The 15,384-nt window shown below is 40.0% G+C and overlaps 1 long non-coding RNA gene across 1 annotated transcript in view; it reads left to right on the top strand.

Moving 5' to 3' along the window:
• Positions 1–15,180, top strand: part of LOC119088830 — a 25,704-nt gene extending 10,524 nt beyond the window's left edge. The window contains exon 3 of the long non-coding RNA XR_005092574.1: positions 15,132–15,180. This is a non-coding gene — a long non-coding RNA (uncharacterized LOC119088830). The remainder of the gene's footprint in view (positions 1–15,131) is intronic.
• The last annotated feature ends 204 nt before the right edge of the window (positions 15,181–15,384 follow it).

The raw sequence follows: 15,384 nt of genomic DNA, 5'->3' as shown, positions 1-15,384 counted from the left end.
TTTGTTGCACCTTCTCCCTAAAGGCTAGCTTTCATAGTACCAGAAGGTGCTATGAAAGGTTCCAAAGGAAGGACACAACCAAGAGTCCCTCCCAGCTATGACACTCATGAACTACATCAAGGACCAGCATGGCATGATAATCCTAAGGGTGAAGTAGTGGTACACATGCCTTGGTAGTAACCAACTGCTCACAAATTAGACTTAAGACCCTCTCAATAAGAAGGAGACCACACCTGGTACTTGAAACTCAGTGTTAGTGAAATTGTGATTATTAGAGAAGAATACACAATCATTAACTTACTAAACCTGCATAATCCCTAACAACAATCCACAAACATTTTTCCTTATACCAAACAATAAGTGTAGTATTTACCACTCATCAAGGAAACTTCTCTTTGCAATGAATGAAAAACACTACAGAAAACCACAACCAATCAAAATATGGAGTTGTAGAGTCCAAGAGAATGCCTAATGAATAGATTTACAAAAAACTCCCACATCCAAGGCACAGGAAATATTGTAGAAGAGAGGGCAGAAAGATTGCAAGGGCCAGAGCATTGTAGATTTTGCTGTGAGACTGTGTTTCCTAGTAATATCAGATGCTATACCCATAAAATCTCATCAACATGACTGCTCAAACATGAGCTTAACACAGAGGACACCAATGAACATACCAACTCCAATAAATACACTAACAATGGAGATTAAATAACTCATCACTGAATGATTAATGGATCAAAGAAGAAATTGAGAAATAAATTACAAGTTTCTGGGACTAAATGAAGATGAAAATACAACACACCAAAATCTCTGAACACATTAAAAGCATCTCTACAAATCAAGTGAGCAATATATCAAGTTTTAGTCTTGTAAATTACACATTGGTGGGAGTTTCTAGTTTGCAATGAAGGTCAGTCTATGAGATGCAATAACAATAGATATTTCTCAAAATACAAATAATACGAAGGCTTAAGTATAAAAAGAGGAGTGGTTACAGAGTGTGGAGGGGTGATGTGGGCTAAAGACAGGATGATTAACAGGCATAAGAAATTACTTCTAATATACAGTTTTGTAACTAGGTCAATTTACTATAAATATGTGTATGTGTATTGCAACAATAATATATATCAAAATAGCTAGGATATTTAATGTCTTAACCCAAAAATATAATAAACATTTGAGACAATGGTTTAAAAGGCAGCTCTACAAGGCAAATATATATATATATATATATATATATATATATATATATATATATATATATATATATACACATATATAATCCACATGATCATCTAGATAGATACAGAGAAAGACTTTGATAAAATTCAGTAGGATTTCATGATAAAAATCTCAGGAACAGTAGGATTAAGAGGGAACAGTAAAAGCTATATGTGAGAACCCCACAGCCAACATCATCATAAATGGAGAAAAGCTTGAAGCAATTCCACTGAAATCAGGAAATGATACAGGACTGCTCACTATTCCCACTTCTTTTTAATATTGTGCTGCAAGCATTAACTGGGGTAATAAGGCAAGAGAAAGAAAACAAAGGATATCCCTATCACTGGTCAATATAGTATTATAAATAAGAGATCACAAAATTTCTAACAGAAAACTTCTAGAAATGATTAACCAATTCAGGGATGTTGTAGGATATACAATCAATTTGCACAAACTAATAGCTCTTCTAGACACCAGTAGCTGACATACATAAAAAACAATAATGACCATAGTCTCATTCAGAACAGCATTAAAGAAAATAAAGAATCTAGGAATAAGCCTATGCAAGGAGGTAAAGAAACTCTACAATGAATCTTTAAGCTCTTTGAAGAAAGAGAAAAAGAAACTAGAAAATGGCAACATATACCACGCTCAGGGATTTGTACAATTAATATGAAAATGACATGCCTTCCCAAATCCATTTACAGATGCAATGCAATCCAAATCAAAATCCCCATCCCATTATTAGCAGAAATAGAAAAAAAAACTATCCCAAAACTCAGATGGAACTACAAAAGACCCTGGGTAGCTAATCCAATCCTGAGCAAAGCAAACAAGCAAACAAATAAATAAAAGCTGGTGAGATTACAATTCCAGATCTTAAGATGTGTTACAGAAACAGAACAATAAAAACAACATGGTAACCAACACAAAAACTAATATGTAAAGCACTGCAAAAAAATTGGAAAGCTCCTAGCAAGGTTAAGACTTCTGGCAATAATGGATATGTAGCCTGAACTGGTCATCTCCTGCTATCAGGCAAGGCTTTCCAGTGGAGAGATTGGGACACCAACCCAGCCATATAACCATTGACCTATAGTCTGTCCTGCCGATGGGATGTGTATGAGTTGGGAGCGGGGGTAAGGATGGTACAGAAATTTTGGGACAGTCCAACCAAGGACTTGTCCAGCCTCAGACCCATGCCATGAGATTGAGCCCACCCCTGACACTACCTACAGTGCCAGGACCCAGAGGCTGGATGGCCCAGAGATCTAGAATAGAACCAAACATGATTGGAGAAAAAAAAAAGTGTCAATGTAACAATACCTGATATTCTGCTATATTCATAGATTGGGTACTACCCCAATTGTCATCAAAGAGGCTTCATCCAATAACCGATGGAAAAAGATATAGAGACCAACAGCCAAACACTAGACCACGCTCACAGAATTCTGCTGGAGAGAAAAAGGAAGGATTGTATGAGCCAGAAGGGACAAGGACATCACAAGAAAACCCACAAAATTTAACTAACTTGGCCTCATAGAAACCCACAGAGTCTGAACTGACAACCAAGGAGCCTGCATGGGACTGATCTAGGCCCTCTACATGTATGTGACAGTTGTGTAGCTTGGTTTACATGTGGGACTCCTAACAATGGAAGCAGGTGCTTTCCTTAATGCTTTGACTGTCTCCTGGGACCCTATTCCTCATACTGGGTTGCCTTGCTCAGCCTTAATACAAGGGGAGGAGCTTAGTCTTACTACAACTTGATATACCACACTTTATTGATACCCATAGGAGGCCTGCCCCTTTCTGAACAGTAACAGAGGAGGAGAGATTAAGAAGTGTGGGTGGAGCAGAGGAGAGGTGAGGGGAAGGAATGGGAGGAGAGGGGGGAGGAGAAACTGTGGCTAGGATGTAAAATAAATAAATAAATTCAACTTTTAAAAAAGTAATAATCAGTCAGGTGAAGAGGAAGCCCACAGAATGAGAGAGTATTAGCCAGCTATACATCTGACAGAGGCTTACTATTTGGGATATATAAAGAACTCAAAAAATAGTCAAAAGAATGAAAAATCCATTCATAAAATGGTTTGGGATCTGAACAGAGAGTTCTCAAGAAAAGAAATAAAAAAATGTTTAATAAGTATCTCAAAAAATGTTCATCATTCCGAGAAATTAGGGAAATATAAATCAAAACAACTTTGAGATTCCATCTTACCCCAGTCAGAATGGCAAAAATCAACAGAATACCTGACGACAAGTACAAGAGGTTGGGGAAAGGGACCTTCACTCACTGTTGGTAGGACTGCAAAGTGGTCTAGTCACTCTAGAAATCAGAATGCAGAATACTCAAAACATTAACAATAAATCTTCCATATGACTCACCAATACAACTCCCTGGCACATGCCCAAAGAACTGGACATTCTACTCCACAGATACTTGCACAGCAGTGTCCATTGCTGCTCTATTCACAATGGCTAAGAAATGCAAACCACCTAAACATTCTTCCCCAGATGAAGGCATAATGAAAACATAGCACATGTAGACTATAGAATACTATTCAGCTGTAAAAAAAAAAAAATAGAATTTTCATGTAAATGGATAGAACTAGAAAAGATAATACTGAGAGGGTTAACCCAACTGCAAAAAAGGAAATGTCACATGTTCTCTCTCATCTGAGGTTCCTTGCTCCTAATCTTCAGGTGTGCGTATATAACTGGAATAACTACAGAAAACAGTAAAGTAAAGCACAATTGTGGGTTCAGGGGAGGGGACAAATAATCTGATGAAAAAAGGGGAAAAATTGAGAGGGGGAAACTTTGATTGGGGAGATAAATACAAAAAAAAGGAGGTGATGAAGATAAAAATAAAGATGTCTGAAAAAAGTCATAAGGAATCATAGTACTATCTACCTATAATATACACATAGAGTTTAAATGAAAATTCCCCATCTGGGTTGGCAGTGCTTCCCCCAAGAACCATAGACCACCTAACAAAAACCTCAATGCCATTCACAAGAAGCCCTCTTTTGAGATGTTGGTTAGGGTTGTTCAAAGAACTAGTAAAGCATCATAGACTATTGCTGTTGTCTTTGCCTCATAGGTAAAAATGAAGTCCCTACCGCTGAAGATGTTATATACTTCAGACATAGAGCCCAGAGGCCCTGTAAGTGGATCTTACTGGAAGGCCTCTTCAAAGAGGAGTAGATTTCATTGTACCAGAAGGTTCCATGCATGCTTCCAAAGGAGAGAAGCAACCAATAGTCATACTCAGCTTATGAATCACAACAATGACCAGCCTGACAGACTACTCCTAAGTGGACAATAGTGGCTTGCAGATATCTAAGTGGATGTAAATCTTACTCAACAAGAGGAAAAATCATACGTTGTACTGGAAACCTAGCCAAATACACAGGACTAGTGAAATTGTGGATCTTGGCGGAGAACCCACAGGGCTATTTCACTTAAGAACCTACCGGGCTATTTAACTTAACCAGAATAATCCCTAACTATATTAAAAATATTTTTATGCCTACAGATGAGTACAATTCATACTCCTCATCAAGGAAACTTTTCTGTGCAACAGAGACCATTACAGAAAACCACAACTGATCAAAATACAAAGTGGTGGAGCCCAGTCACACCTGATACATCCACAAGATAACTCCCACACCTAAGGCTCAGGTACTCTAAATGTGGAGGCAGAAAGACTGTGAGAGCTAGAGGAACAGGATGTTTGTTGTGATACTGTATCTCCTTGAAATTACTGAGAAGCCACATCCATGACATCTTCCCAACATGGCTGCCTAAACATGACCTGTATAAGGATGACACAAAAGACATGCTAAAGTGAACAGAAGAAATCTCACAAGGCCTTCACCCTACACAAAGAAACACAGGTTAACTAGAGAATACTGAGAGCAAGAGTAATTGTCTTCCCCAGGGAAAAGCACACTAATAGTTTATCCAATACCAAATGGTCAGCCTTGAAAACATGTATACAAGTAACATCATACAGACTAAGCAGGTTATATTTACATACTTAGGAATATATGCACATACACATACATCATACACATATACAGACACAAGTATACATTTTTAAAAGCCATGAATTTGAATGAGAGTGTGGGGGGGGTACATGGGAGGAGCTGAAGGGAGGAAAAGGAAAGGGGAAATGATGTAATTACAATACCAAAAAAATTAATTGTATAAAGAAAAAAAAGAATTGTGAAAGAGTGCTCACTTAGCCCCCAGTTGTAGTAGATAGCTATTCTATCTATGGCCTTGAAGCACTGCCCCTACAGATGTAGCAGGTAACTGTCCTACCTACCTATGACCTTGAAGTACCTTCCCTTGGGGTGTGGTGCAGGGCTACCCTTAACACCTGAGATGCATGTAGGCTGCTCTCTTCTCTCCCTTGTGGGTTTGGATGCTGAGATGGACCAGGCAGAAGAACAGCATGGGACTGTAACTCGGCCTTCCAGGACCCTAGGATAAATCTCACATACTGTAGTAAAAAATTCTCCCTAATAAATTCGTTTATTGGTGAAATTATTAAGGCCACTCCATGTAGTTAAAAGGATATTTATTTAATGGCATAACTTAAAAATTAAGGGATAGGTAGGTCACAGGGTCTGGGGAAGGTGTATCACAATCCAGCAGTGTTCTCTGGAGCTCTGCTTGGTCCACCTCCACCGTTCAGGGTCCCAGAACAGAGAGAGCGCTGGTCCATCCAGATCTCGGGTCTCCAGGTGCCTCCCCTTGCCCCGCCTTGTAGGCGTGACAGTTGCCAGAGTCTCAATGGGGGTTGGAACTTCCAGATCAAAGCTGGAATGGCTACCCACTACATTCCTTTACCTTTTATGCAGACTCTGTGGATTTCTAGCATTACCCAGTAATTTAGAGAATATTTAGAGAATACTTCGTCCTTGCAGATAATATGTAGAAACTAGTGATTAGGCAGCTACAGGTTCTGTTGCTGTGAAGTATGCAGATCAGAGCCCTCTCCCACTATGCTTCTAACTTGAGAATCTGACTCAGGTACAGTCTGTCTTCTGTCCCTTATATTTTGTAAATGTGTCTTGTCTAGACAGACAATCTTCAGCCAATTACTTGTTGGCTTTCCTCTTCATTTGATGCCCTAGTAAAGTTCCCAGACTGCTCATTTCTTAAAGCACACAACTTGGGGAAGTTTGTTGCCATTTGAGTCCAAAGAGATATGAAAGTGTTACTTTCTGTGTGATTTCTGACTGGGGATGTGGAATGTGTTGCTAGTCATGGTGGATTCTCTACTCCCCTCCAAGGTCAGCATCATATTCTTTACCACAAGCACTATCATTCTCAATATTGCTGAGTTTGCCTGTCAATGATTTCTGTCGAAGAGATGCACTTCAAGTGTCAGTCTTCTTCTAGCTTTTAAGTGTAGAAAGTCTAAACACATTGTTCATCAGCAATTGTGGTCACTGAATAGGTAGTCCTCTATATCCCTGTGGTGTGGAGAAGTAGAATTCATTACTGTTCTGGGAAGGTGATTATTTGTTACAGTGAAAATGTCTTTTCATGATATCTCAGATTACCCTAGTCACTCTAGACAAGGGTCCATCAGCTGGAATTACTTGTGCCCGATTCTCTTCTCTCTCATTTCACCACTGGAAGAACACATACACTCTTCTCCATGACAGCGAAGTCTCACTATTTCTCCTGTAATTACTTCTCAGTATCACGAACATATTCTGATCCTGGGATGCCAACCCTGTAGCTAGAGAAGAGAAATTTGGGGGAATGAGTCCTGACATTTCTTCTTTGCATTTGAGGACCCTTAGAGAATCGTGGTGGTGGCTTCCTTCTACTCCACAACATGGAGTAGAAATTTAAAAGTTACTTTAAGATCTTTTGGCTTCACAGCCATCCTAAAAATTTCAAATTCTGAAGCTACCACCAAATTTTATATCCTTGTATTTCTGTAAATATCAAGGCCTGAAGGCTGGTGATGTTTTCAGAACAAAGCTGTTGCCAGGGGCCTCAGCACTAGTGAGTTATCATATATGGTGGCACATATGCTCTCACAAATTCACACTTTTTTACCACCTTTTCTATGGAGTCTCTGCTTTTTTCCCTAGGAATCTAACTGGTTACAATTGGGAATTAGCTCCTAGAAGCTCTGTCCACAGGGCTCACCATAATCGAACTACCAACATCTGGAACAATCTGGAACAGTTTGGCTAGGAGAAGGTCATGTTCATGATCCTTTAGAGTGTATGCTGTTTTCCTGCCTCTGCATGCACAGGTGTATTCAGGATAGCCTCTGAAGAAGGCATGGGAAGGGAAATGGAACAGCTGTTAATTCACCCAACCTGTGTCTCTGAATAAGCCAGCCTCAGTTTACTGAAGATATCAACTTCCTCAAAATCTTTTAAGTAATGACATTTTTTTTGTTTCTTTATTGCTATTGATAACTAGAATTTTTCTATGTGACAGTCAAGACTACCTCTGAGATAAGATTAACCTTGTCACAGTGTCTAAGTTCTTGAGGAAGTAGATAAGAAAACAGGTCCTAGGGAAGTGTCCTAGGTTTGTCATTTTGAGTTGGTATGGTTTGGAACAGTTACTTGAACGTTCCAAGCCTCCATTTCCTTAAAGAATATGGGGATAAGAGACACATTGCCTCACAGGATCACTACATTCAAAGTCAGTGTATGTGAGGTAGACTGCAAAAACACCAAGTTCTCTGTTCTTCCTTCTATCAACATCTCTTATCATCAGGAATTAAAGGTTTCCCATTGAACCTTGGCCAGCCCTGTGACTTTTTGGCCAATAAAATGTGGTAGAAGTGCCATGATGCTGATCCTTAGACGCTGAATATTCTCTCACCTTCCTTCTAAGAGCCCTGTTCCTTGTGAACACAATGGAACTGGTTTGTTGGTATCAGTTACTATTTTGTCCTCTGTCACCCAGCTGCTATATATCTGAGTGACATTCTCTGAGGCCAGCCAACCTCAATCATCCAACAGGTGACCTCATATGGATGAGTCTGCTATGCCAAGTTCAACCATGCTGAGCCTTCTCACCCAGATATTGCTGGGTAATGGAAGATTTTTGGCTTAAGGTTTCGTCTTTGTTATCTCAGGCTTCTGCAACAATATAACACAAACTGAATGAATCAATGAGTGTTTCTCCATCATGACTTTTCAGAAGTCCAAGATGTAGCTGACCTGGTTCTTAGTGAGAACTCACTTCCCAGGTTGCCAGGAGGAGAGACTCCAGCTATTGTTGCTGCTTATAAGCCACTAACCCCATCTGCAGCTTCTACTCTGGTAACCTCATCTAAACCCAATTACCTCCCCCAAACTCCACTTCCTACTACTGTCATATTCAACATATGAATTGGGACAAAGAGAGACCCAAACATTCAGTTTACACCAGCCACCATGTCTTGAAGTAGTTTGTTTACTGAAGAACAAATCCTAATTATTACCACATAGGAGCACTTCCACTGGCAAAAGTAAGTTCTCAATAAGTACATCAAAGTATTATTGTTCTTCATAGCAGTTTGAAACTTTCTCATCTAATATACAAATCTAAAATCTATGAAATAATAGTGGCCTTGTCTTCCATACTTTATACCCTGAAGAGAAAAATGTATCATCTTTAAACATAAGCAACCTCAGCAAATGTTTCTAATTTATTCATTGTTCATGGTTTTAGATGTGACAGATCTCTTGAGCCATTTTTTTTCCATATGGAAAATGGTTGATGAGGAAGAATAAGTTAGTGAACAATGGAAAAGCTTCATCCTTTTTCATTGTGAAGGCACGGGGTTAGAGGTCAATGGAAGCAATAGAACTTTCAGAGAAATCTCTGAGGAAAAATCTTGATCCTTTCGTCTATAGTAGGATGAAGTCTGAAATATGGAAAGACTAAAAGATTAATGGAAAGCAGGGAGAGGGGAGAGACCAAAAACATCCAAGACCTGAATAAATCTTTAGTGGGTAGATCAGAAGTTCACAGGCTCACCACATGTAATGATTTGGGTAGCTTATTTTCAATGTTGTCCTGCAGTGGAATCCACAAGGATCTTTCACAATCCTGGGTTCTGTGGTTGTCAAGAACTTCAGGGACAGGCCATAGCAGGACATCCTGTCTTCTCCTCCGTCCATTTCTTTCCATTTAATGTGGCATTTACTGTTTCTCCAAGAATATGTATCATGGTAATTTTTCAATCTGATATGAGCATACAGTTTTTCAAACAAATAATTAATTAATTAATGTTCCCACTTTGGTCAAATTATAATGCCATAAAAGCAAGTTCATGTGCATCCAAATCCACTCCTGCACCAAGCAAACAAAGAACAACAAAGCATGCGAGAATTTCACTGTGTTGTGATTCTAATAAGGTGAGTAAAGAAATGCACACATCAGGAGTGGGGACAGAACATGTTGATTGTCAACCCGGTGTCCTTTCTCTTTCCTTTATTTTCTAGCAACAGACCCTTAGCTTTTGTCTGAGCAGCAATGTGCACAGTTAACAACATACTTTCTCCTACCTGGTTTCTAGACAGGAATAAACTTGTGCCACTTCACAGCAAACACCTTTCAGATTGTGCCCTCTCTTATATGACATTGTGCTCAGTCCTAACAGACACAGACCAGATGGGTGTTTGCACAGCATCATATTTCTCCATCACCAGAAGAAAGCTCTTCAAGGAAATGCCAAGGTTTCCATGGTACACACTCCAATGGGACACCACAAATGGTGATACACAGAAACTAAGAAGGAAACTAGTACATGCATATTCTTTGTGTGTGAATAGGAGCTAGAGAGATGGCTTGTTATGGGAATTCCCTCTCCTCTTAAGGTCATGTTAGTTGACAAGAAGTCATTCCCCAAGGCTTGTTTCCCAAAGTTATTGGGGGAACAATTCCCACAACAATGGCTCAGTGCTTAAGGGTGCTTACTGTTTGTATTAGTTACTTTTTTATTGCTGTGATAAAATACCATGACCAAGGTAACTAATAAAAGAGTTTATTTGGGCTTATTGTTCCAGAGGTGAGAGCAGAAGTGTGGTACCAGAAGCAGAAAGTGGAGAGCTCACATTTTGAACTGCAAACAGGAAGCATAGAATGAACTAAAAATGGTGCTAGTCTTTAAATTCCCAAAGCCCTCTTCTAATAGCATACTTACTCTAGCAAGGTTACACCTAACCAAATAGCACTACCAACTGGAACAAGCATTCAAAGGCCTAAGATTTGAGGAGAGATCTCATTCAAACCACCACAATATTCTTCCAGACCAGAGTTCTGTTTCTGGCACCAATGTAGAGTAACTGATAACAGGCTGTAGCTCTGGTTCCAAAGGAACCCAAAGCCTTTCTCTGCCTCCATGAGGATCTGCAGAAATGCACACACACCTACACACATACACTTGAACACATATACACACACATAAAAACTAAATGAAATACATGATTGATAAAGGTTATATGTACATAGATATTCACAGAGATACTTTTCAGTATCCAAGGTGGTCACTATAAATAGTTTTTAGATTATTTACAATATCTGATCCAGTGTAAACACAAATACCCAAATCCACAGATACTCATGTCTTTTATATAAACTGGCATATATTTATATATAATCTATGTACATCTTCCCATATATTTTATCTCTGGATATTTCATTTGTTTGTGTGTGGTTTTTCTTTTGTTTTGTTTGGTTTTTGGTTTTTGGGGTTTTTTATTTTTTGGTTTTTAGAGACAGGGTTTCTCTGTGTAGCTTTGGAGCCTATCCTGAAACTCATTCTGTAGGCCAGGCTGGCCTCGAACTCCCAGAGACCCACCTGGCTCTTCCTCCTGAGTGCTGGGATTAAAGGCGTGCGCCACCACACCCGACTTTGTTTGTGTTTTGAGCCCAGGTTAGCCTTGAAATCATGATTCTCCTGACTAGGATTCCAGGTGTTCACTACACTCCAACAATGTAAATTTTATATAAATAATAGTTATTTTGTATTATTTAAAGAATAATAATAAAAAGTGTGCACATGATCAGTATAAGCACAATTTGTTCTAGTATTTTCCATCAATGATTGTTTGTGTCCAAGGAGGTGTAATCCTCAAGTACAGAGGTGTGTGTGTATATCTCTTTCTCCTCCTCCCTCTCTTTGTGCATGCATGTGCATGTGCTTATGTGTGTGTGTATGTGTGTGTGCGTGTGTGTGTGTGTATGTGTGTGTGTGTGTGTGTGTGTGAGAGAGAGAGAGAGAGAGAGAGAGAGAGAGAGAGAGAGAGAGAGAGAGAGAGAGAGAGATTGTTGATGGCATAATGTCCTGTTTATACTGTGCCTTAAGATCACACAGTAATAAATGGCTATTTTCAAAGCTATGATCTTACTGGGAAAGTAAACCTAAATTTAAATAAATCATTACTCATTGGAAATACAACCTGATTTTTAAGGGCCACATTGAAATAAGTCCACTCTTCCTCTTTGTTTGACAACATGAAACATACAGATCTCTCCTGGCCATTCACTCTGAAACTATTTGTCAAGCACTTCACCAAGACCAAGCTGCTAGGCCAGATCTGGGATGTCAGCAAACTTAATCCACATCACGGGCAAGTATGACCTGGACAGAGTACTAAGATCTTTATTTGCCAAGAAGTGGTTCTTCATTGTTAAGCACAATGGTGGAGGCAGCGGTGGGAACTGTCTACTGTGCCCATGTTGTCTTGTGATTTGAAACACTGGGCCGGAAGAGTCAATACCTTCTGCAACAATCTGCTTTTCTAAGGTTCCTTTAAGAAGGTCTTATTCTTTCTTTTATAAATTTTGAAGCACTAAATGTTTGTGCTATGATTTGGATTTAAAAAAAAAAAAAGTAGTTTCCAGTCTTACTTAGTTAGTTAGAAATAGCATCAAAATGGAAAAGTTGGGTGCAAAAGCACATTAATCAGCAATTGTATGAGACATCAACAGATGGCCTGGTCTTCACAGAACTTCTGTCCATAGGAACACTGGCAGCATGTTATCACCAATGGCATGTGGCAATACTTTCCTGTGCATACTTTACAACAGCTTGTCACTCTAGTGACTCCCTGAAACTTGAACTTCTAAGCCAGCAGGGATTTCTTTCTCATATGTGCTAAAAAGTAACTACTCAATGTGACACTGTAGGACATCTGCCGATGATCTTGTCCAGGAAAAGTCCCTTAAATCTATCAACATGTGATAGGAGCCATGAATTCTCAGGGGTCAGCTGTCTGGTCCCACCTCCCCCCAAGAGTCTCAATGATCACTGTTGACACCTGCTGAGCACCAAGTTTTACTTTCTAGTGACTTTGATAAGCACCTTTCAGACTTGTCCATCTTTGCTCGCCTTAGGAAATTCAGTCCCAGAATCACCCACTATAACATCAGTTTATAAAAGCTTTTAGAGTCCACTTCCAGGAAATATTAACACAACAACCAAGGCTGGTGGGAGTCTAGACATCACCCTCCGAGGGCTGTAAGAAGGGACCAGCATAAGAGCAGCAGTGAAGGCTGTAGTGGGATGATCAGGAACTTGGCACTAATAAAGTATCCCTTCTTCCACCAGCTTACTTACTGAGAGGGGAGGTCTACTGGACAGTCAGATAATATGTCCTTGTCATTCTGTCAGGGCATTTTCTTAATTAGTGATTGATATAGAAGGACCCAGACCATTGTGGGTGGTGCCATCCCTGGGCTGGTGGTCTTGGGTTCTATAAGAAAGCAGACTGAGCAAACTATAGGGAGCAAGCCAGTAAGCAGCACCCCTCTATGGCCTTTGTATCAGTTCCTACATCGAGGTTCCTGCCCTGCTTGAGTTCCTGTTCTGACTTCCTTTGGTAGTAAACTATGATGTGGAAATGTAAGCCAAATAAACCCTTCCCATCCTAAGTTGCTTTGGTCATGATGTTTCATCACAACAATAGTAAACCTAAGAAAGAAATACAGAGAACAAACAGAAAGTCAAAATATAAAATAACAGAATTAGCTTCTAACATATCAATAAATAAAGGCAAATGTTTCGCCTCAATTCAATGTTAATATTCAACTGTATGCTATCTATAAGAAACTTCAAATACAGAAAAGTAAAAGGATAAATATATAACATGAAAGCAGTCAATATAAAGATGGCTATATTAGTATCTAATAAAATAGCTTAAGACCATGAAGATTGCCAGACATAAAAGGAGATGTAACAAAGAGTCAATCCAGCAAAATCAGATGGAGCAATTTACATATGTACATCAAGCCACAGAGCCAGGTCATTATGCTCAGTAAGACCGTCAGGCAGTGGTGGCACATGCCTTCAATCCCAGCACTCAGGAGGCAGAGCCAGGCGGATCTCAGTGAGTTTGAGGCCAGCCTGGTCTACAGAGCAAGATCCAGGACAGGCACCAAGACTACACAGAGAAACCCTGTCTCGAAAAACCAAAAAAAAAAAAAAAAGGACACAGGAAGGAGACAATTGTGTTATCACTACTGGAGGTCTCATCATCTCTTTTTTAATTCTTTTTTTTTAAATTTATTTATTTTTATTTTATTTTATTTTACAATACTATTCAGTTCTACATAACAGCCACAGATTCCCTTGTTCTCTCCCTTCCTGCCCCCCTCCACTTCCCCCCAGCACACCGTCCATTCCCACCTCCTCCAGATCAATGTCTCCCCCGAAGACTGGGATCAACCTGATAGACTCAGTCCAGGCAGGTCCAGTCCTCTCCTCCAAGACTGAGCCAAGTGTCCCTGCATAAGTCCCAGGTTTCAAACAGCTAACTCATGCAACAAGTCCAGGACCTGGTACCACTGCCTAGATGCCTCCCAAACAGATCAAGTCAATCGACTGTCTCACCTATTCAGAGGGCCTGATCCAGTTGGGGCCCCTCAGCCTTTGGTTCATAGTTCATGTGTTTCCATTCATTTGGTTATTTGTCCCTGTGCTTTATCCAACCTTGGTTTCAACAATTCTCGCTCATATAAACCCTCCTCTTTCTCACTAATTAGACTCCCAGCACTCCACCCGGGGCCTAGCTGTGGATGTCTGCATCCAGATTCCTCAGTCCTTGGATGGGGTTTCTGGCACAACTATTAGGGTGTTTGGCCATCCCATCACCAGAGTAGGTCAGTTTGGGCTGTCTCTCGACCATTGCCAGCAGTCTATTGTGGGGGTATCTTTGTGGATTTCTGTCATACCACAAGAGCACTTGCTCAGCTATGTTCATATCAGCATTGTTTGTAATAGCCAAAACCTGGAAACAACCTAGATGCCCTTCAACTGAAGAATGGATAAATAAATTGTGGCACATATACACAATGGAATACTACTCAGCAGAGAAAAACAATGACATCATGAGGTTTGCAGGCAAATGGATGGATCTAGAAAAAAATCATCCAGAATGAGGTAACCCAGACTCAGAAAGACAAATATGGTATGTACTCACTCATAGGAGGATGCTAGATGTGGAACAAGGATGACTGGACTGCTACTCACATCACCAGTAAGGCTACCTGGAAAACAGGACCCCAAGAAAGACACGGAGAAATGGATGAGATCTACATGAACATCCTGGACATGAGTGGGAGCAATGAAGGGCGAGGGTCGAGGGAAAGAGAGCAGGAGATCCTAGCTGGATCAAGAAAAGAGAGGGAGAACAAGGAATAGGAGACCATGGTAAATGAAGACCACATGAGAAAAGGAAGAAACAAAGAGCTAGAGAGGCCCACATAAATCTTTTTTAATTCTTAATACAGTTAGTTTGTCATTGTGAGGAAGTCAAGGAAGCAGGAATTTGAGGCCATCAGTCACATTACATCCTCAGCTAAGGGCAGGGAGCAACTTAACTCGTGCATCTAATGCTTGGTTCTCTTTTCTTTTCCTTTAGTACTGGGCCTAGCCTATGAAACAAAGCCACCCACACTCAAGGTAAGTTTCTTTCACTTCAAGCAACCTAATTTTAAAAGCCCTCATAGGCATGCCCATCAGATAGCCTAATCTAGATAATTCCTCATTTAGAACTCCTTTCCCAGGTGATTCTACATTGTGTCAAGCTACATCACAACAATTATGATAAAAAAGGGCTGGACATGGTTGCATACATTTCCAAATACATAACAAAAGCGACTTACAGGAGAATA

The sequence above is a fragment of the Peromyscus leucopus genome, chromosome 12 (assembly GCF_004664715.2).
Source record: "Peromyscus leucopus breed LL Stock chromosome 12, UCI_PerLeu_2.1, whole genome shotgun sequence".
NCBI lineage: Eukaryota > Metazoa > Chordata > Mammalia > Rodentia > Cricetidae > Peromyscus > Peromyscus leucopus.
This window is presented reverse-complemented; position numbering and strand designations above follow the sequence as displayed.